Below are 22,718 nucleotides of genomic sequence, written 5' to 3' on the forward strand. Positions count from 1 at the left end.
CTAATTGTTTATTTTCTCACTCTGCAATAATATGATTTCTCACATTCCTCTCTTTCCTCAAATCTGTATGCCTCTTCTACCCTCTTGGCCTTCCTCGTCCTCTTTCCCAAGAGCGGACAATCGTCTAACTTTTCAGGGAAAATAAAAGCTCTTAAACAAGGATTCCTCATCTGCTCCCCAGCAGACCTACCGAGCTGCCTTTGACTTTTCCCATGCCCTCAGCTTTCTATGTGTTAGAGGTGAGGTGACCCAAACCCTCTCCCTTGTGCTCTGGGTCCCAGTCCCTCTAGTCTGCTTAGTGACTGGCATCCTACTATATTTCCTGTCTCTCATAATCTATTAATCCATCCCTTTCAGTTCATTCCTACCAGTTTTTGGATATGGTGTAGTACATATTAACCTTAAAAATTGCTCCTTCGTTTTAACATGACACGGTTGTATTTTAATTCAATGTGAAAAGAATGTTTTGTATAATTATGATAGCAAAACTGACTATTCTTATAGCAGGATGTAATGTAGGAATTCTGGTTTCAAAGCCTACACAAACACTACGTCCAGTTGAATTAAACACCCCAAAGGAAAACAGTAACTGAAGAAATCGAAGAAGAAAATTTAAGACTATTTATACAAACTAGGGTTTGTAAAAGATAAACTCCAGATTAGCAGGTGAATTCTGTAATGTGTCTAACATATGAAGGATTATGACTACCCCACTACTATTAATACACATAATATAAAAAATACAAACAACCCAATAAAAAAATTGGGCAACGAATGTAAACAGGCTATTCAGAAAAAGCAATTCCAAATAGATAATAAACATGAAAGACTCAAGCACCCCATTAAGAAAATGAAAGCAAACTAACAATTATCACATTATAGCATTAGTTTGTCAACAATTTTTAAAAATTAATAATACTGTTAGATGGGATTGGGTGCAAAGGGGATCCAGTCAGACAGCAGGGAGGCATTGACTCCACTTCCCTCACAGTCAAAGTCAAAGGTGCTCACAGTGACTTACAAGGTTCTCCTCAACGTGTTGACCTCTCTTGATCATGCCTCTCTAGGCTACACGCCTTCCTAGTGTTGTTTGAGCATAGCTCCTGCATTAGCTATTTCCCTGGCTAAGAACACTCTTGCCGGTCTTATTCAAGTCTTTGTTCAAATGAGGTCAGCCAATTAAGACAGCCCTGTTTATAGCTGGCAACCCTCCTCCACATTTGTCCTGTAACATCCTGCACTCCTTATCTCGCTTATCCTGCTCTACTTTTCCTTTAGCACGTATCGTTTTCCATGATCCTATAAATTTACTTATGTTTATTATTTCTTTCTCTACCTATCACATGCAGGATATAAATTCTACAAGGGAGGAGTCTGTTTTGCCCAGTGATGTAGTCCCCACATCTAAAACAATGTCTGGCACCAACAGGCGCCCATAAACGTTTTACAAATGAGTGACTAAATGAATGAATAAATGAATGAATGAATGAGTTTTAACTGGGGGGTGGAAATCACATTTTGATGTAAAAAGGATTGCCTTAATAGTTTTATATTTTAAAGGAGAAAAAGGTAATTTATGTTCTACTAGTCTGAAATTCATATTTGAAAAGAACATACACCAAGACCCAGAAAGATGATTTTTCAGGAAAGAATCTCTAAATGAAAAATCATGTGATTATCAGGCATATATGTCCCTCAAAATTCTAATTCAATCAGCCCCACCCAATCCAATCACAACTCTAATTTAATCCAACCTCCCTCTTCTTTAATTGAATCAATCATCCCCAGTTCTAGTAAGTCCCCTTATTTACAAAGTCACCAGCCCACAAAATGTGAAAATTTTGCTTGAAAATGTTTCTTTCAGACTTTTACTAAGAAAACGGAGGAAAAAACCCAATGCGCATAAGGCAGAAATCACATTTTAAAATAACTTAATATAAATAATGGCATCTGTGTTAAAATTTAACTTGAAAATGACCAATTTTCTAATATAAGAAGATGGTGCTTTAATCTGTTTTGACAAGTGAAAAGAATAGAAAAATAATGTAGTTTGCTTTCTACCAACAAAATCCTGATTTTAAACGAAGACATTCTGGGGCCCAGAGAGAGCCTCAAAATGAAATTTGCTGATGGTCCAGACAAGATTACTGGATAATATTAAAATTGAACCACCTCTTACCTGTTCTGAGCACATGGCTACCTCACTAGCTGGCTAGTCCAGTATTACTCTGACAATTAAAAACAAACATTAAAAAACAGTTAAATCTAAACAATTAGAATATAGAAAATAAAGGGAGAGAAAAAGATACACCAGGCAAATTCTAAACAACAACAAAAAAAACCCTTTATATAGTAATATTATCAAAGATATTTTTAAAGAGAGTAGCATTAACAAGGACATTAATAGGGGCATTTCCTTGCATCACAAAAATCACTAGGAAAATGCTACCAACATGAACATGTATGCAACTAACTACATACCGTGTTTCCCTGAAAATAAGACTGGGTCTTATATTGATTTTTACTCCAAAACACACATTAGGGCTTATGTTCAGGGGATGTCATCCTGAAAAGTCATGCTAGGGCTTATTTTCTGGTTAGGTCTTATTTTCCGAGAAACATGGTAGTCTAGAAAAATATGAAGCAAAAATAATTAAAAGGGAAAACTGACAAATCTACAATTATGGTGGGAAGTTTTTTTAACACAAATTTCAGATTGATCAACAACTTAACATCGGTGGATTATGTGCGTAGATATGTATGCTTATTGCATTTATATATGCGTTTATATTTATATGTTGTAATTATTATAGGTGTATAAAATCCTTCAACCAAAACAGGAGAATATAAATTCTTTCCAGCGAACACTGAACATTTACGAAATTTAATCAACTATAAAGCCATCACATACATTTCAATAAATACCTAAGTATTCATTTCTAAATCATAATGTTTACTCTTGCCAATTTTTGACCTTTATATAAATTTTCAAAACGTTTACATAAATGAATCATATGTGTTCTTTTCTGGTTTGCTTTTTTCCTTCTACTTTATATGTAGCTATGGTATACTATATAGAATTTCACTGTGTAAAAACACACAGGGCAATTTATTCTAATAACTATGTTTCCGGTGTGGGATATTACTATATTAGTTTGGTGCAAAAGTAATTGCGGTTTTTGCAATTATTTTTAACCTTTTAAACCACAATTACTTTTTTCTTTTTTTTTTTTTTTAATTTATTGGGGTGACAATTGTTAGTAAAATTACATAGATTTCAGGTGTGCAATTCTGTATCACATCTTCTATAAATTACATTGTGTGTTCACCACCCAGAGTCAGTTCTCCTTCCATCACCATATATTTGATCCCCCTTTTACTTTTGCACCAAGCTAATAATGCCACTATGAACATTCTTGTAAGTGTGCAGAGGTGCATGTATGTGTATATATCTTATTAGCACGCTAAGAGTTCTCCTTGTTCCATAATCTCACCACTCTTGATGTTGTCCAGCTTTTCAGTTTTAGCTCATCTGGAGGGTGTATAGTGATATCTCATTCCTAATTTGCATTTCTTTGATTACTAATCATCTTTCATATGAGGTTGGACAATTAAGTTCGTGAACTTATTTCAACTTGTTGCTAACCTTTTTTGATATCAGAGGGATTATTCATTATAAATTTGTACCAACTGGACAAACGGTTAACCAAGTTTACTATTTGGAAGTGCTGAAAAGGCTGCGTGAAAAAGTTAGACGACCTGAACTATTCGCCAACAATTCATGGCTCTTGCATCACGACAATGCACCAGCTCATACAGCACTGTCTGTGAGGGAGTTTTTAGCCAGTAAGCAAATAACTTTATTGGAACACCCTCCCTACTCACCTGATCTGGCCCCCAATGACTTCTTTCTTTACCCAAAGATAAAGAAAATATTGACAGGAAGACACTTTGATGACATTCAGGACATCAAGGGTAATACGATGACAGCTCTGATGACCATTCCAGAAAAAGAGTTTCAATATTACTTTGAAGGGTGGACTAGGTGTTGGCATCGGTGCATAGCTTCCCAAGGGGAGTACTTCGAAGGTGACCATAGTGGTATTCAGCAATGAGGTATGTAGCACTTTTTCTAGGATGAGTTCGCGAACTTAATTTTCAGACCTTGTATGTTTATTGACCATTTGGATTTCTTCTTTTATAAAGAGTCTGTTCAAGTTTTTCTACTGAGTTGTCTTTTTCTTATTGGTTTCTATGAGTTCTTAATACTTTAGGCACCAGTTCTCTGTCTTATTTGTGCTACACGTATATTTTCCACTTCTTGGCTTCTCTTTTGGTATATTTTGGTATACAAAAATCTTTAATATTAAAGTAGTTCAATTTGTCAGTCTTGTCCTTTTTGCTTAATGCATGGCATTTCTTAATTAAGAAATTGTTTCTTACTTTGAGGTTATGTTGATATTCTTAGGTATTATCTTCTGGAAGCTTTTATAGTTATGCCTTTCACAGTACCACCAGGAATGCATTTGTGTACATGGTGTGATGGAGAGGTCTTGTAATCTGGTAAAGCAATTCTTCTTACATTGTCTTTCTTTTATGAATGCTTTACTATTCTTAGCCCTGTACACTTCAATATAAAATTTAAAATGTCATGTGCTACAAAAATACTTTTGAGATTTTTATTGGGATAATGTTGAATCTATATCAATTTAAGAAGACTTGACATTTCTGCAATATTGAGTCTTAAATCTATTAACAGTTTATGTCTTTCCATTTGTTTAGGTCTTTAATTGTCTCTAAATTTATATTATCATCTTCATTGAAGTCTTGCACAATTTTTTTGGCTTTAGCCCTAGGTGCTACTTAATTTTTAATGCTATTATAAATGGCATCTTTCTTAAATTTTGATTCTCTGTCTACGTGCACTTTATTCAATTAAAAACATCCCTACAATTTTCAGTTTGCTAAATGGATGGTGAATTTTATCAAACACCGTTTTGCATCTAATGAGATCCTCTTTTAATCTATTAGTATGTGTTATGATATTAATTTATTTGTTTAACTATCACCTCACCTTTCATTCCTTGAATAAACCCATCTTAATCATGATGAATATATTGCAGGAATAATTATTCTCAGATTCTATTTAAGACTTTTACATCTATGTTCATAAGTGAGATTGGCCTATTCCTTTCTCATAGTGTGTTTGTTGGAGACTTGTATCATAAAGTTTGTATCATAAAATATGTGGGAAATAGTCTTCTTTTCTGTTCCCTGCGAAAATTTGTCTAAGATTGGAATTAAATTTGCTAATGTAGCCATCTGGGCCTAGAGTTTTCATTGTGAAAAGAGTTTTGACTACTGCTTCAGTTTCCTTGATGGTTATAGATATACTCACATTCCATCTCTTCTTGTGTCAATTTTGCAATTATGTTTTCCTGAGAATTCATTTATTTCTTCTAAATTTTAGTATATTGGATTAAAGTTGTTTAAAGTTGCAGCATCTATGTTGTTGACCTCTTTGTCTTTCCTGATACTGGTTATTTGCACCTCCTATTTTTGGTCTTTACCATTTGCACCAGAGATTTGTCAATTTTATTAGATTTTTTTCAAAACACCAACTTCTGATTTTATTCATCTCTCTATTTTATATTGGTTTTCTATTTCATCAATTTCTAGTCTTTTATTATTATTTTTTTCTGTATTCTTTACTGTACTTTTTTTTCTAACTTCCTGCAATGGATGCTTAGCTCATTTAATTTTCCAGCCTTTCTTTTCTTAGCTGTTGATTTTAGTCTATAAATCTTTCTGTTTATCAGCATCCCATAAGATTTGAAATGTAGACTATTTACTTTCATTTAGTTTAAAATATTTCCTAATTTCCATTTTTATTTATTTCTGATTAAAGGTATATTTAAAAATGCATACTTTTACAGAATTGGGGGTTTTCTAGTTATCTTTTTAATATTAATTTCTCTTTATTGTTTTGTATGTAGAGAGCATGTCCTTCCTGCTTTCAACCTTTTGACATTTGTTAAAATTTGTTATATGGCCACAGTTTTATGGCCAATTTTGTAACGTTTCCATAGTACTTGAAAACAAATTATAGTCTGCAGTTTGGAATTACCAAATTCAATATATACCCATTAGGTCAATTTATAAATTGCATTGCTTAAATATTCTATATTGCTTTTCAACTACTTTACCAATTAGTAGGGACCTGGCTTATGCCTGTCTTCCCTGAGTCCCTGTCATTCTCAAAGTATTTCAGATTAGGTGATAAAAGATAGGATGTAACTTAGAACCACTCATTAAAATATGAAATAACTGTAGAATTTCTACGAACTCAGTCAATGTTTAACATTTTACTGGAGATCATATTTAATTATGTAAGACTTCCATTCCTTCCCAGCTCCAAAATAAACAAAATAAAATAAAAAAGAATAAGAGATATGACCACTGGAAAAGAAGAATTAATTTTTGTATTTTTTCTGAAAATATGATTACATGGAAAACTCTAGAATCAGTGTTCAAGCTAGTAGAACTAATAGAAAATAAGTGGTATAAGGTTTAAAAAGAGAAGACTCATAAATAATAAGAAATAATAGAAAAATGTATCCATTCACATAGTATTCAGACACTCAAAAAATTATAAAATTCCTAAGACTATATGAGGTCTAACAGTTAAGTTCACAAACTTGGCACTGTGTCCTTACATTGGCAACACGGTACAAACAGCTCGGAAGGTTTCATAACCTTGGTATATCAGTGACTCACAGTTGTGTTCGTGTTGACGTGTGGCGGTGTCTTGCTGAGTGGTGGTCATTATTGTTGTTGCATGTTTTTGTGCCATCACGAGAATGTCTGAGCTTGAAGGAGAGCAACGAACAAGCATTACATTTCTTGTTAAACTTGGCAAGAGTGGAAGTGAAATCAGGGACATGTTAGTCCAAGATTATGGGGATAATGCCATGAAGAAAACAGTAGTGTACAAATGGATTGAACGTTTTTCTGAGGGGAGAGAACGCGTCACTGATGAAGAGAGGTCAGAGCGGCCAGTAACAAGCAGAACTGACAAAAACATTGCAAAAATTTATCAACCTGTGCATCAAAATCATTGGCTGACTATGAGAAGCATAGCAGACCAAGTAAATATCGACAGAGAAACAGGAAAATTTTAACTGAAAATCTTGGCATGAGAAAGGTGTGTGCAAAAAAAGGTCCCAAAAGAGCTCACTGATGAACAAAAGTAAAGGAGAGTCAAAGTTTGCCAAGACCTTTTGGAGAGGCAAGACGATGTTTTGGGCCATGTTATCACTGGTGATGAAACATGGGTGTACCAATACAACCCTGAAACAAAGCATCAAAGTGCACAATGGAAATCAGCCAATTCTCCATGACCAAAAAAGTTCCATCAGTCTAAATCAAGAGTCAAAATGATGTTACTAACCTTTTTTGATATCAGATGGATTATTCATTATGAATTTATACCAACTGGAAAAACAGTTAGCCAAGTTTACTATTTGGAAGTGCTGAAAAGGCTGTGTGAAAAAGTTAGATGAAAACGACCTGAACTTTTCACCAACAATTCATGGCTCTTACATCACGACAATGCACCAACTCACATGGCACTGTCTGTGAGGGAGTTTTTAGCCAGTAAACAAATCACTGTATTGGAACACCCTTCCTACTTACCTGATCTGGCCCCCAGTGACTTCTTTCTTTACCTGAAGATAAAGGAAGTATTGAAAGGAAGACATTTTGATGACATTGAGAACATCAAGGGTAATATTATGACAGCTGTGATGGTCATTCCAGAAAAAGAGTTCCAAAATTTCTTTGAACGGTGGACGAGGTGCTGACATCGATGCACAGCTTCCCAAGGGGAGTACCTCGAAGGTGACCATAATGATATTCAGCAGTGAGATATGTAGCACTTTTTCTAGGATGAGTTCATGAACTTAATTTGGCAGACCTGGTATCTAAGGAAACACACATTATTTTTATGGATACAGTTTATTGAAGCTTTATTGAACTACACACAAGATTTGAATAAATGGAAGAATATGCAAGTTAATGGGTGGTGAAATTAATACTCAATATAGGAGCTATGTTCACCCCAAATTTTTCTTTAGCTTCATGCAATTTCAATTAAAATCAATAGGATTTTTATAGAACTTGAAAAATATATTCTAAAATGAATACTGATGTTTAACTCTACTAATCTAGCCAGATTAATTCTGAAAACGATGTATAAGGACACAGACACTTGCCTTACCAATTACCAATACTAAGTGTAAAACTATGGTAATTAAAACAATACAGTTTCAGCACAGATATGAACAAATAAATCAATGGACTTCAATGAAGAGTTTAGAAAGAGATCCATGCTTATATTGGAACTTGGCATATGAGACTAGAGGATTCCAACTAGATGGGGAAAATGGTGGTAGACTATTGGATTTCAAGAAAAAAAATACCAACAGCAACAACAATATAGATCCTTACCTCTCAACAACAATGACATAATGTTATAAATGGGTGAAACAAATGAAGATGAAAACCAAAGAAATTAAAACAATTAAAAGAAAATAAAATCTTTGTAACTTCAAGGAAGAGCGGATTACTTAAACAGGATGTAAGGGAACAAAACATAATGGAAAAGATTAATAAGTTTGATTGAATTTGATTTTCCAAAATATCTGAAAAAAGACACCATAAACAAATTTAAATGGAGGTGGTGACCTAGGATAAGATATTTGCAACAATACAATAGACATGGAATTAAGATCCAAAACATTTAAAGAACTTTTACTAATCAGCAGGAAAAAAACAACACACACTAACTGAATAAATGAGTAAAGGATATAACTGGTAATTCACAAAACTGAAACCACCAAAAGGCCAAAAAATCAATGAAAAACTATGTCACCTCACCAGAAAACAGGCCACACAATATTAATAGTAACACAAAAGAAGATAAATTTTTTTGCCAATCAAATCACCGACAACTAAATATTTGATATTATCACGTGCATCTGGGGGTGTGGAGAAAGAAACTTTCCTACTCTGTTAGTGAGTGTATTAATTAGGAAAATCACTAGGTAGAGCAACTTGACAATGCCTTACAACATGTAGTTTCTATATCACCTAAAAATAACACTTCAAATATCTACTCTAGATAATTTCTCGCATATAATTACAAGGACACATGTAAAAGGTTTTTAATGCAGAATTGTTTATAATAAAAACACTGAAAGTAATATAAATACCCACCAATAGAGAAATGCATTAATAAGATACAGTCTTATGACAGACTATGTATATATGTACATATGAATATATCTTGAAACTGTTAATGTTAAATTTAAAAGTTGCAAAAATATTAGCATATTTGGTATAAAATTTATATAAAATTAAAAATAGCAGGTACACAAAATAATACTCTTTATTATTAGAGGATACACAACACACACACAAACATACAAAAATGAAAAGATAACCACAGATAGGAAATGCACCAAATTCATGATAGTTGTTGCTTATGGGGCTGGAAAGGAGAAGGAACTTAGGATTTGGAGTTTGGATCTCAAAGGGAATTCTATGTCATCTGAAATATTTGTTTTCAAAAAATACTTGAAGCAGGATCTAGAACTTCAGATGTCTGTTGTCACTACTTTTATACAGCATTACACTGGTAATTTTAGTCAGGCCAGTAAAACAAGGAAAAGACACCCAAATTGGAAAGGAAAAACATACAACTCTATTGACAGGTGACATGATTTTATATAGAGAAAATTTAAGTAACCGATTAAAAAACTGCTAGAACTAATAAGTTCAGCAAGATTTAAGGATACAAGATCATACACAAAAATCAATTGATTCCTATACTCTCACAATGAAGACTCTGAAAGTTAAAACAATTCCACAGCAACAAAAAGAATAAAATACTTAGGAATAAATTTAACAAAAAGACTGCAAGCCTTCTACACTGGAAACTACAAAACATTGTTAAAGAAGAGCTAAATAAATGGAAAGACATTCTATATTCATGGATCAGAAGATTTAATAATGTGAAGATTGCAGTATTCCCAAAATTGATCTGCAGATTCAGTGCAATCCCTATTTTAATTCCTGCTGCTTTTTTTTTTAAAGAAATTAAAAATTGATCCTAAAATTGATATATAAACACAGAGGACCCAGAATAGCCAAACAGTCTTGAAAAAGAACCAAAAAAATGGTGGACTCACACTTTAAAAACTTACTACAAAGCTATAATAACCAAATGTTGGTATAAGAATAGCTACATAGTTCAATGGAATAGAATTGAAAGTTCAAAATAAACTCTTACATTTGTAGTCAATTGATTTCAACAAAGGTTTCAAGACAATTCAACAGTGAAATAATAGTCTTTTCAACAAATGTTGCTGAAACAGTGGCTATCCACGTACAAAAGAATAAATTTGCATCCCTGCCTCACAGCAGACACAAAAATTAAGTCAAAATTGATCATAGACCTAAAATATGAACTAAAACCATGAAAGTCTTAGAAGAAAACATGGGAATATATCTTCATGACCTTGAACTAGGCAACACCAAATAGCAAAAGCAATAGAGAAAATAAATTGGACTTCATCAAATCTCAATAGTTGTGCACTTCAAAAGACATAATTAAGAAAGTGAAAAGATAACCCATAGACTGGGAGAAAATATTTTCAAGTCATATTCAACAAGGGAATTATATCTAGGACATGTAGCGACCTCTTGCAAGTCATTAAGACAAAAAACGAGCAAAGGATTTGAATAGAAATTTCTTTAAAAAAGATACATGAGCGGCCTGTAAGTGTAGGAGAACATGCTCAACATCTTTAGTCATTAAAAAAACCACAAGATCCGACTTCACACCAACTAGAAGTGCTATTTTTAAAAAGACAGTGTTGGTGAGGATATGGAGAAGTTGGGACCCTCATATATTGCTGGTGGACATTTAAAATGCTGCAGTCACTTTGGAAAAACAGCATAGCAATTTCTCAAAATGTTAGAGATCGGGTTACCATATGACCCAGTAATTTCACTCCTAGGTATCTATCTACTGAAGAAAAATAAAACCATATGTCTCACATGTAGACTTGTATATGAATGTTCATAACGGCATTATTCATAATAGCCAAAGAATGAAACCAACCAAAATATTATCAACTGATGAATGGATACATAAAATGTGATATTCACAAAATGGGATATTATTCAACCATAAAAATACTGATATGTGCTCTACCATGGATGAACCTCAAAATCGTGCTGAGTGAAATAAGCCAGACACAAAAGACCACATATTGCATTTATATGAAATGTCCAGAATAGGCAAACCTGTAAAGACAGAAAATAGATTAGTGGTTGCCTAGAGCTGAGCATAGAAATGGGCTGTGGCTGCAAGTGGGCACCAGGTTTCTTTTTGGAGTGATGGAAATGTTCTAAACCTAGATTGTGGTGATGGTTGCACAGCTCTGTAAATACACCAAAAATCATTGAATTGTACACTTAAAATCGGTGAAATTTCTGTTATGTAAATTATATCTCAATAAAGCTGTTTAAAAAAACCACTTGAAACAAATATGACAAAATATTGAGATGTCAGTTCTGGGTGTTTGGAATTGATTGGAATGCAGGTTTTTTTAATACTATTTTTTCTATTTTTTATGTTTCTCAAAAACAAAAAATTAAGACACCATAAATTCCTGGACCCCAATTTCAAGTCAGATAGGTGCATAAATTTAGTCTTTTCATTATACTTACCTTCACATACTGACAGTTGTCCCCCTCCTCAAAGGAAATGACTGGATCCTTGTCAGGGCATTCTCAGGAGTCTACCAATCCTTCATAGCAAATGCAACTCGTTAATGCCTGACTCTTAAACATAAGCCAAGAAAAACTAGACATGAGGAAGGCATTTTACATGAAAGACAGAAACAAAAAAACATCTTGGAAGGATAAATTCTGAGGAAACAGACACAATGTAGAGCAAATGAAACTTAAAAAGAAAAATCCCTATAAATACTTCTAAAGAAAGAAGAGAAAATATGCAGCCATGGAAAATATCAGAAATCTGTAATAAAAGGAATATTCAGAGGAGAAAAAGAATTTGTGGAAATTAAAAATAATTGTTAGAAGGTTTCAAATATAAAATATTACAAAAGAACAAAAAGATGGAAAATAGGAGAACAAAGATATGAAAATGAGAAGGTCAGTTCAAGAGCTTTCATATCCAACTAATTGTATTTACAGAGAGAGAGAACAGAAAATATACTGAGAAGGAATATATTGATAAGAGAAAATTTCACAGCAATGAAAACATGAGTTTCTCCATTGGAAGGTTAGCACAATAGTTGACAAAAAAGATTTACCAATCATATTTTAGCGAAATCTCTGAAAATAAGGTGCAAAGGAATATCCTAAATATTCGGAGTAAAAACAGATTGCACAAAATCGATCAGAAAACAAATTGGTTTTGGATTTCTAGTAGCTGGAATTCAGTGAAACAATGTCTTCAGAATCCTGAAAGAAAAGCCTAAGGGTAGAACAAAGATATTTTCAGACATGCGAACTCTGGTAGACAGTAATATTTGTGACCGATAGATAAGTCTAGAATTCTTTTTATATTTGGGGAGATTCCCACATTATGAACCCTGCCTTGCCAGGGTTGAAGTCAGAACAGCATCTAAGACAAGCATATGAACTAAGCTCTTTCAATCAGACACTTCCACAGCAGTTTGAAGAAATAATTTGAGGAAGTTGATTTTGCACAGGATCTGTTCCCAGAGCAGGGAGAGGAGAGACAGTGAGCTTTCGGAGGCAGCAGTGGCTAGGTTCTAGTTGGTAGTGTCCCTTACTCAGGGTCTTTGGTGCCTTTGACCAGAGGAGGTATTGGAATACCTTAATACAGATTGTTGAATGATTTGGGCATCGTTCCTGGCTGCACCGTCTCCAAACCCTATTCTCTGGCCTCCTAGAGATTCTGTGAGCTACTTCATAATCCTAATGAAGCTTCCAAGGTTGCCTCTGGTGGATATGCTCCACTGGAACAAGGGAGTAAACCAGGAAAGAAACCTGAGATGGAGAGACCCAGAGGATATGACCTAGTAAGAAGGAAAGGGAATCCCTAGGATCACGGTGACTAGAAATTCCAGAATGCAGGCTGTGCAACGACCTAAAGATTAACCAGTCCAGATTCAAGTAAGCACATAGAAGCTCCAGGAAGAATATTTATGAAAAGAGAAACTTGGTTTCGTAATTGATGTGTTTTATGTATTTAGAAGAGATTTACACTACTGGAAGTGAATTTGGGAATGAACGTATAAACCAAATAAATGGAATAATGAAACAGGATAAATAATTTTTTTTTACATGAAAGGCAGTGCAATCATAGTAAACTACATGGTTCAGCTGTAACTAGTTTTACATGGTAAATATTCAGACTTAATAAAAAATGTTGATATAGCTATATGAGAGGATGGGTAGGGCAAAGTCTATGTGTGTTGTGATGGAGCATAAGAGAACTAAATCAATGTCTTTGATAGTATGAGAGTCCACAATATCTAAAACTGAAAAGTCTAGAAATATTGGGGGAAAAAACAGAAGAAACAGCTAAAATACCTAACAGTGATTGCATTTGAGGAGTGGGAATGAAGGAGAGGAAGTATATTGGTCAGGGTTCTTTAATTGCATACTATAGAATTCACTCTATTTAGTGTAAGATAAAGGAAATTTTTGTTTTAAAGTACTAAGTAGTTGGCAGAATCTCTGGGAGAGTGCAAGAACCAGGCTTACATGCTATTCAAGAAATGTGTTTCAAATTCACTGACAGTCCAGAGATGTATATATGGTAAAAGTTGCCTCAAAACTCAGTAGAGTGGCTGTGTCTTGGAGATAGAGGGTCCAAGAAGACTTCTGGTTCCTGCCTTTCTCACTCCAGACACTGCTGTGACTGCCACAGTACCCACGTGACAGGAAAGTTGTTGATGTGAAGGCCAAGTCCCAATCTTTGTCATGATTTAGTCTATGCTGTTCATGCTTGACACTTCCCACCATGTATCTTTCTCTATATCCCCACGCTTGAATGTTCCTAAATAGGAAATCCACACCCGATGTTGGCATTTGAGGGACAAAGGGTGCAGGAAAAGTCACTTTTTTTTCCAACCTCTTTTTCATGCATCTTATCAAGAAGGGAATGTTGAAGACTGTGGGGCAGAAATATGCAGATATCTTGGAGAGAGAAGCAAGCACATCTCATGGCAGGGATTTATTGCTTTCGACACGTACCCATTAGAGGTGAAAGCTGGCTGTCAAGTAAAACATTCTGGAGAACTCCCACCTCAGCAGTTTGTATTAAGAACCCAAACCCAATAAATGGTCCAAGCAAATAGTTCTCGCGCAGTGTAGAAGATAGAATCTTCACTAGGGGAAGGATGACTCAAGTAGGAGAGTCGTCTGGAAGGCAGTGGTCATAATTTAGAAAAGTGTAGAGAGGTGAGGGAGGAAAAGCATAGGAAAAATGTCTAGAAGTATTTGACTGGAGCCAAGAGTTTGTATAAGGAACTATTGAGGGATATAGTTAAGAAAACAAAAAGAGATAAAGACGGTGGTTTAAACACAATCATTTACTTTGCTCCCTCCCAAACTCCACTACAATGACAGGAACAGGATTTTTGTTTTAAGAAAAAACTTACAAAGAGAGAACTGGTAAAGGAGATAAGATAGGAGCAAAATTTGAAAACAGATGAATAAGGAAGGAGCTAACTGACATCAAACCCTGAAAAGTTGAATCTTAAATTGGCAGTGAGGGAAGCCAAGAAAGAAGCAACACAATTCTCTCTACAGAACCCCAAAGGCTTAGGATTTCACAGCACTACATACCTCTGGATGTGGCAGTTAAAATGAGACTAAGGAGGATTCATTGAAAGTCCAAGAAGAGATCAGAGCCTTAGATCCCCTCCCTTCCTTTGGGCCGCAGGGTAAACTGCTTCTCTCTCACCCTGACGAGACTAATCTTCATTTTCCAGAGAGGTGAAAAAGATGGCCTATGGACTGGAAATTTCCAGGAATCATTAAGAGTGTGGTGTCATAGGGAGAACAAGTTGATTTAGTTGACTTCCTTCCCTTTCTAGCTTACATTGCCTAGTGTTCTAACAGAATTGACCGAATGGAGAAATTTAGCCATTCTGAATTTTAGCCATTCAGAACAGAATCGAATACTGCTCTTTCTCTATCATCAACCTCATGTTCTCATTTCCTTTTTCACCCAAACTAGATTCATTGGCCCATCATCATAAGCATTCTCTTGTCCCTCCATCCAATCCATCGATACCCTTGTCCTGTCTCCCTGAGATAAACTTGCTTGGAAAAACCCTAACTCTGATGCAAACCTTACTATTTGCTTTCTTCCCATCTTTTGAATGCTCCTTTTCTATGGGGAAAAATTCTGTCACGCTAAATTAGCTTTTGTGGGGCTGCCACCTGTTGTACAAGGTGTGGGGAGAAATACCGCAAAGTCACACAGTGTGAGCTAAGGAAACACATCGAGACTAAGGCACACACAGTCTCTGCGTTTCTTCAGCATCCCCACAGAGAGGCATCCCATGTTCAGGAGAGATGCTGGATATGCCTTGGGTTTTGTTCTAGTGGAGGGGTCCCTTCCCCCATTGTTCTTCCTTCATATAGGGCTTCGATGACCGCAACATTACTGGGAAAGAGACACACAGACTGCTGGGGGAAATCAAGGGGCTTAGATGTCATGCCAGTCATATACAGGAATTGGCTGGGAAAGCCAGAGGCCCTGCACTTCAGGAGGCAGCTGGGGCCTTTGGATCCTTTTGGATGGTATAGTCCTCCGGCCATAGGAAGGAAGTCATGATTCCCTTGGGAAGCTGTTTGAACATGAGCACTTCCCATCCAGCTGATAAGGGCTCTGGGCTAGCTCGTTGTTCAAGCATTCCAGGGTGAACATCTAGGGTCATTTTGGATAAAGCTGTTCCTTCATAACAATCTGTCCCTGAGACTGAGTACTCATCAGGTATATTGAATAGGAAGAGAGCGATGTTTTTTGATTTCCACCCAATCTAACTTAAGTGGCATTTGTCATACTCCTCAAGGGTAAGCAAGATTGTCATCTACTTCCCCACCCCTCCCCTCCATTTATTAGCAATAAGTTCTAGAGACCTAGAGATTGTTTCAGCAGCTGTAACCCTCTGTTCATCCTTTGACATTAAAGCTGGAAAAGGAAAGGAGTGTACTGACCCCCTTGATCTCACCCTCTGCAGATTCCTTGGTCCATCAGGGTCCAACTAGGGCAGAGGTACTGCTCACTCAAAAGGCCCCTGCCATTGGCATTTGGGTCAGCAGTAAACATTTACGCATAAAAGCCACAAGCACGTGGTTACAGAGAGCAAGCCCTTCCTTGACTATTTTTGCTCCAGACCTCAGACCCAAAGGAAAAAGGATTTATGTTTGCTCAAAGAAGCCAATTTGTAGTCACCTCCCTAAAGATGGGAGTGGTGGAGGATTGGGCCCCACCCCCAGCTTTCTCTTGTCTGAATAGACCTCCAGTGCCAAGACTCTAGGAGACCATGGGAGACGTGGGGGTGGTGGGAGTCTATTATTTTGAGCAGTGGCAAGCATTTAGATATTTTGTAGTCTTATTGGGAGACTGCAGGCTGAGGGAGATTAAATGCCTTGATCTCTAAAGGGGTGTCCCAGGAGTGTCTTGATCTCCCAGGAGTGTCTCCTCACCATGTTTCTTGTGCAGACCTGAATGCTAATGGGGTTTTGTGCCCTGACAGTTGTGCTGGCTTTACTGTACTACTCCTCCTCCCATTCTGGCAGCTTTCCCAGGGAACTCTTTCTATTCCTAAGAGGGCACTGAAATTTGTATAACCTTCAGACCCCAAAAACCCTGGATTTGTTCTTGGTTTCTAGCAAATTTCCAAGTAATTTATCCAGAACCAGTAACTCAGAAATTTCAAATAATTTTATAAGGTGACTCCAAGTGGATTCAAAACCTCTAGGAAGTCTCCTCTGATTTCATGCACCAACTTAAGACAGGAGGAGGCATGTTTGTGCCTCCTGACTGGTGAATCAAGGTAATTTTTCTTGTACTAGGGAGCCCAGCATTAACCCATATCTCCTGCCAGCCAGTCCTCTGTATTCGGTTATATGCTGTCTTCTGTCTTCTTAGCAATTCCTCCAGACACAGTAGCTCTCTCTGGCTGTGTAGGGAGCTGTTTGAGTTTACAAATTGTTTTTATTTTTTAAATATGATTTCAGACTTGTTGAGGGGTGACAGTCCTTTCCATCCTAAATTTTCTTGTAAGTAATCTCAAGGAAAAAAATTTTAGGCAAAATACCTATGTTTTGTGAGCTGATAACATTGACAATGAGGGCATTTACTAGGACAAGGAAAGGTGGTTCAATTGGGAGTGATAGATAGCTGAATGGATTCAACTGTGATTGGACGAGGGATGATGGAATTAGGGTGGGGCTGATCTGACTAGAATTTTGAAAAGACACATGTATGGGTCCTGATTATCAGTACATGTTTCATTTGGAGATGTTTTCTTCAGAGAAAATCATCTCTATTTTTTTTCTAAAGCAAGACTATCGGAGACCTTACTGAGAAGGTGATATTTGAACTGAGACTTGAAGGAGGTAAGAGTTGCCTGTGTGCAAAGACCATCAGGCAGGGGAATACCAAGCATTTTTGAGACACAGCCAGGAATATGGTTGAGAGGGCAAAGGGCGGAGTAAGAAGAGGTGAAATCACAAGGTAATTGTTGGCCAGATCCTGTAGGGAGCTTAGGGATCTTTGAAGGATTCTAAGTGTGATGTAGGCGTGCCTGAAGTTTGAGAGAAAAAGGTGAAATAGAATATTTGGAGAGTGGAAAAATTTAGAAATTAGGAGAGTGTAAGAGGATTACACTCTTAAATAGTATTAAGGAACCACTTGAGGTTGCATTAATGAAATAGTTTGCTGATGCGTCTTTTTTCTAACTTTAATAAGAATGTTTCCTTGATTTCACTATTAAGAATGATATTTGCTATTTATTTTTTACATTGAAACCCTGTACCTTACTTACAGAAATTTTTCTTAGTGTTTTACAAGGAAAACATTTTTTTAAATGATGAATGAATGTTGAATTTCATCAAATGCTTTTTGGTAACTACAAGATGATGATATTTTTCATTTTTTGTTAATATTCTGAATTATATCAATAGATTTTCTAATCTTGAATCATTCTTGCATTTCTGGGGGACATCCTATTTGGTTGTGATGTATTATTCTTTTACTATACACATAACGATGTATTTGACTGGATAATATTCTATTTAGCATGCTTTCATCTATGCTTATAAATAAAGATGGCTTATAGCATTATTTTCTGTTATCCTTTTCTGATTTTGCTATCAGACATAAGAATAGACGCATCTGAGTAGCTCTCAAACTCTTACTATATACTCGGAAAGAATTTGCATACTAGGAGTTAACTGTTTCTTAAGTTTTTGGGGGTCGTACTTTGAACCAGATCTTTATACTGGGGTGTTCAAGCTTTCTAGTTTTTCTTGGATCCATTTTGGATATATTTCCTCTCTAGAAAATTGTTCTCTTTTGAAGATTTTGATGTCAAATTGCTAAGATTCTCTTTTGAGATTTAAAAAATTCTCTACTATATTACTAGCTTTGTGCACTATTTAATTCTTAGTATTGTTTATTCCTAACTTCTCTCTTTCCTCATGATCATTTATGCCCAGGTTTGTTGCTTTTACTAGTCTCTTCAAAGAACATTTTTGGTCATCATCTCTCTGTTTTGCATGTATTATCTTTCATCAATTTAATCTTTATTCTTTGTTATTTCTTTACTCTTCCTCTTCCTATTTTTCTGGCTTTTTTTTTTTTAGCTGCATGTTTAGTTTTTTAAAAAAGATTTTTATTAAAATATAGCTAACATGTACAATATTATATTAGTTTCAGGTGTACACCATAGTTATTCAACACTTATATACCTAAAGAAGTGATCACCATGATAAGTCCAGCAACCATCTGACACCTTACTATGCTATCACAATATTATTGACTGTATTCCCCATGCTATACTTTATATCCCAAGATTTATTTGTTTTATACATGGAACTTTGAACTTCTTATTCCCCTTTATATTCTCCCCCTTTTAAATTTTTCAATCATAGCTGACATGTAGTCTATATTATTTTAGATTAATTTCAGGTGTACAGCATAGTGGTTAGACGTATAATTTATGAAGTGATTCCCCTGACTAGTACCCATCTGGCACTATACGTAGTTATCACCGTATTATTAATTATATTCCCTATGCTTAACTTTACATCCCCATGACTAATTTATAACTACCAATTTATATTTCTTAATCCCTTCACTTTTTTCACCCCGCTCCCAACCCCACCTCCCATCTATCACCTGGATAAATCTAGTCCCCATCTGACACAATACAGAGTTATTACAATATTACTGACAATATTCCCTATGCTGTACCCCACATCCCCATGACTACTGTGTAACAACCAATTTGTACGTCTTACTCCCTGCCCCTTCTTTCCCCATAACCAAACCCCCTCCCATCTGGCAGCCATCAGAATGTTCTGTGTCTATGAGTTTGTTTCTGTTTCATTTGTTTATTTTGTTCTTTAGATTCCACTTATAAGTGAAAGCATATGAAATTTGTCTTTTGCTGTCTAACTTATGACATTCAACAATATGCTCTAGATCCACCCGTTGTTGCAGATGGCAAGATTTCATTCTTTTTTTATGGCTGAGTAATATTCCATTGTATATATGTACTACTTCTTTATTCATTCATCCTTTCAGGGACATCCAGGTTGCATTCATATCTTGGCCATTGTAAATAATGCTGTAGTGAACATATGGATGACCATGTCCCTTCAAAGTAGCGTTTTGGGTTTCTTCAGATAAATCCCCAGAAGTGGGATTACTGGGTCCTTTTTGTCTCTTGTTATAGCCTATGTTATAAAGTCTATTTTGCCTGGTATAAGTATTGCTACCGCAACGTCTTTGTTTGTTTCAATTTTCATGAAATATCTTTTTCCATCTCTTTACTTTCAGTCTGTATGTGTCTTTCCATCTGAAGTGAGTCTCTTATAGGCGGCATATGTAAGGGTCTTGTTTTCTTATCCATTCTGACTCCCTATGTTTTGATTGGAACATTTAATCCATTTACATAGAAAGTAACTACTGATAAGTATGTAGTTGTTGCCAATTTATTATTTATATATATGTTTTTTTCATCTTAAAGAAGTCCCTTGAAGATTCCGTGTAATACTGGTTTGGTGGTGATGAACTCCTTTAGCGTTTTCTTGTCTGGGAAGCTCTTTATCTGTCCTTTGATTCTAAATGATAGCTTTGTTGGGTAGAGTAATCTTGGTTGTAGGTCCTTGCTTTTTATCACTTTGAATATTTTGTGCCAATCCCTTCTGGCCCACAAAGTTTCTGTTGAGAAATCTGCTTTCCTCTTGCTCCTTTTAAGATACTCTCTTTGTCGTAAAGAGTATCTCTTTAAGATACTAACCTTTGACATTTTAATTATGATGTGTCTTATGTTGGCCTCTTTGGGTTCTTCTTTTTTTTTTTTTTAATAAAGATTTTATTGGGGAAGGGGAACAGGACTTTATTGGGGAACAGTGTGTACTTTTCCAAGTCAAGTTGTTGTCCTTTCAGTCTTAGTTGTGGAGGGTGCCATTCAGCTTCAAGCTGTTGTCCTTTCAGTCTTAGTTGTGGAGGGCGCAGCTCAGCTCCAGGTTCAGTTGCCATTTTTTTCCTAGTTCCAGGGGGCACAGCCCACCATCCCTTGCGGGAGTCGAACCGGCAACCTTGTGGTTGAGAGGACACATTTCAACCAACTGAGCCATCCGGGAACTCAGCGGCAGCTCTCAGCTCAAGGTGCCATGTTCAATTTTAGTTGCAGGGGGCACTGCCCACCATCCCTTGCGGGACTCGAGGAATTGAACTGGCAACCTTGTGGTTGAGAGCCCACTGGCCCATGTGGGAATCAAACCGTCAGCCTTCGGAGTTAGGAGCATGAAGCTCTAACTGCCTGAGACACTGGGCCGGCCGCTTTGGGTTCATCTTGTTTGGGACTTTCTGCACTTCCTGGGCTTACATATCTATTTTCTTCACCAGGTTAGGGAAGTTTTTCCATGACTTCTTCAAATAGGTTTTCAATTCTTTTTCTTCTCTCTCTCTCTTCTCCTTGTGGTATTTCTATGATATGAATATTGATATGCTTAATGTTGTCCAAGAGGCCTCTTAAACTATCCTCATCTTTTTGTATTATTTTTTCTTTTTGCTATTATGATCGAGTGTTTTCTGCTACCTTATCTTCTAAATCACTGACTTGATCCTCTGCTTCATCTAATCTACTCTTGATTCCCTGTAATATATGCTTCATTTCAGTTATTGTATTCTTTACTGCTGATTGGTTCTTTTTTATGTTTCCTATCTCTTTGTTGAAGTTCTCCCTGAGATAGTGAGCATCCTTATTAACCAGTGTGTGGAATTCTGCATCTCGTAGATTGCTTGTCTCCATTTTGTTTAGTTCTTCTTCTGGAGCTTTGTTCTGTTCTTTTATTTGGGACATGTTTCTTTGTCTCCCCATTTTGGCTGCCTCCCCGTGTTTGTTTTTATGTATTAGGATGGCTGCTATGTCTCCCGGTCTTAGTAGAGTGTTCTTATTTAGTAGGTGTGCTGTGGGGCCCAGTGGCACAGACTTCCTGGTCACTTGAGCTGTGCACTCCAGGTCTGTCCCTTGTGTGGGTTCTGTGTGCCCCCCTCTTGTTGTTGAGCCTTGGTTGATGTTTGCACATCAATGAGAGGGACTGACTCTTAGACTCATTGGTTGTAAGGACTGGCCATGACTACAATGGAGGAGCTTTGGTACAGGGGCTGACCCTACAGTGCAGGATCTGCCTCAGCAGGGCTGAGGTAAACCTCTTGGGTGTGTCATCCTTGGGGGCAGCTGGGTGATGCTCCAGCTCATTTCAAAGCTGGCCACTGGGCGTGCAAGCCCCAGGACCACCTGGGAGGGGACCCGCTGCAGGTCAAGTTCAGCTGCAGCACATGCCTCACCCAGGGCCACCCAGCAAGAGCCACAAAGCTGTTGCAGATGGCCACAACCCACACTGTGCTTGGAAGTGCCTTGAGAGGCCAAGCTACAAACCAAGGCCAGCTGCCACTAGTGCCGGGCTTAGGGCTGCTCAGCCAGTGGTATGGGCTCCAGCCAGATGCTGCTTGTCTGAGTTCTGTGAACCTTTGAGAGACCCCAGGAAAGTCTGCAGCATGAGCCAAGGCAGGCAGTTTGTACAAAAAAGCCACTGGAAGCGGCTTAGGTGTGTCTGAAAGTTGGTTGAGGGGGGGTTTTGAATCACAAGGGTATGGGGAACGAATGGTGTTAGCCAGCTTGATGCATACTCAGATATGGCAGCTGCCTGCTTCTGCACACCAGGAAGTGGGAGGGCTCAACAAAGAAATAATGGCTGCCACCAGCTCCTCCATCCAGGAGAAAGCTGCCCCTCCAGCCCTTGTCCTGCAGCCAGACAACTTATTCCCCCCACCCCTTTTGTCCCTGTTGCCTCTCCAGTTGCTGCCCCAGCACTGGAGCTCAGAGCGAGTGATTCTGTCA

The 22,718-nt window shown here is 36.8% G+C and overlaps 1 protein-coding gene across 1 annotated transcript in view; it reads left to right on the forward strand.

Annotated features, from left to right (window-relative positions):
- KDM4D (lysine demethylase 4D) overlaps nt 1-22,718 on the forward strand; it is a 29,086-nt gene that overhangs the window by 2,703 nt on the left and 3,665 nt on the right. The window lies entirely within an intron of this gene.

Source organism: Rhinolophus ferrumequinum, chromosome 11 (assembly GCF_004115265.2).
Source record: "Rhinolophus ferrumequinum isolate MPI-CBG mRhiFer1 chromosome 11, mRhiFer1_v1.p, whole genome shotgun sequence".
Classification (NCBI taxonomy): domain Eukaryota; kingdom Metazoa; phylum Chordata; class Mammalia; order Chiroptera; family Rhinolophidae; genus Rhinolophus; species Rhinolophus ferrumequinum.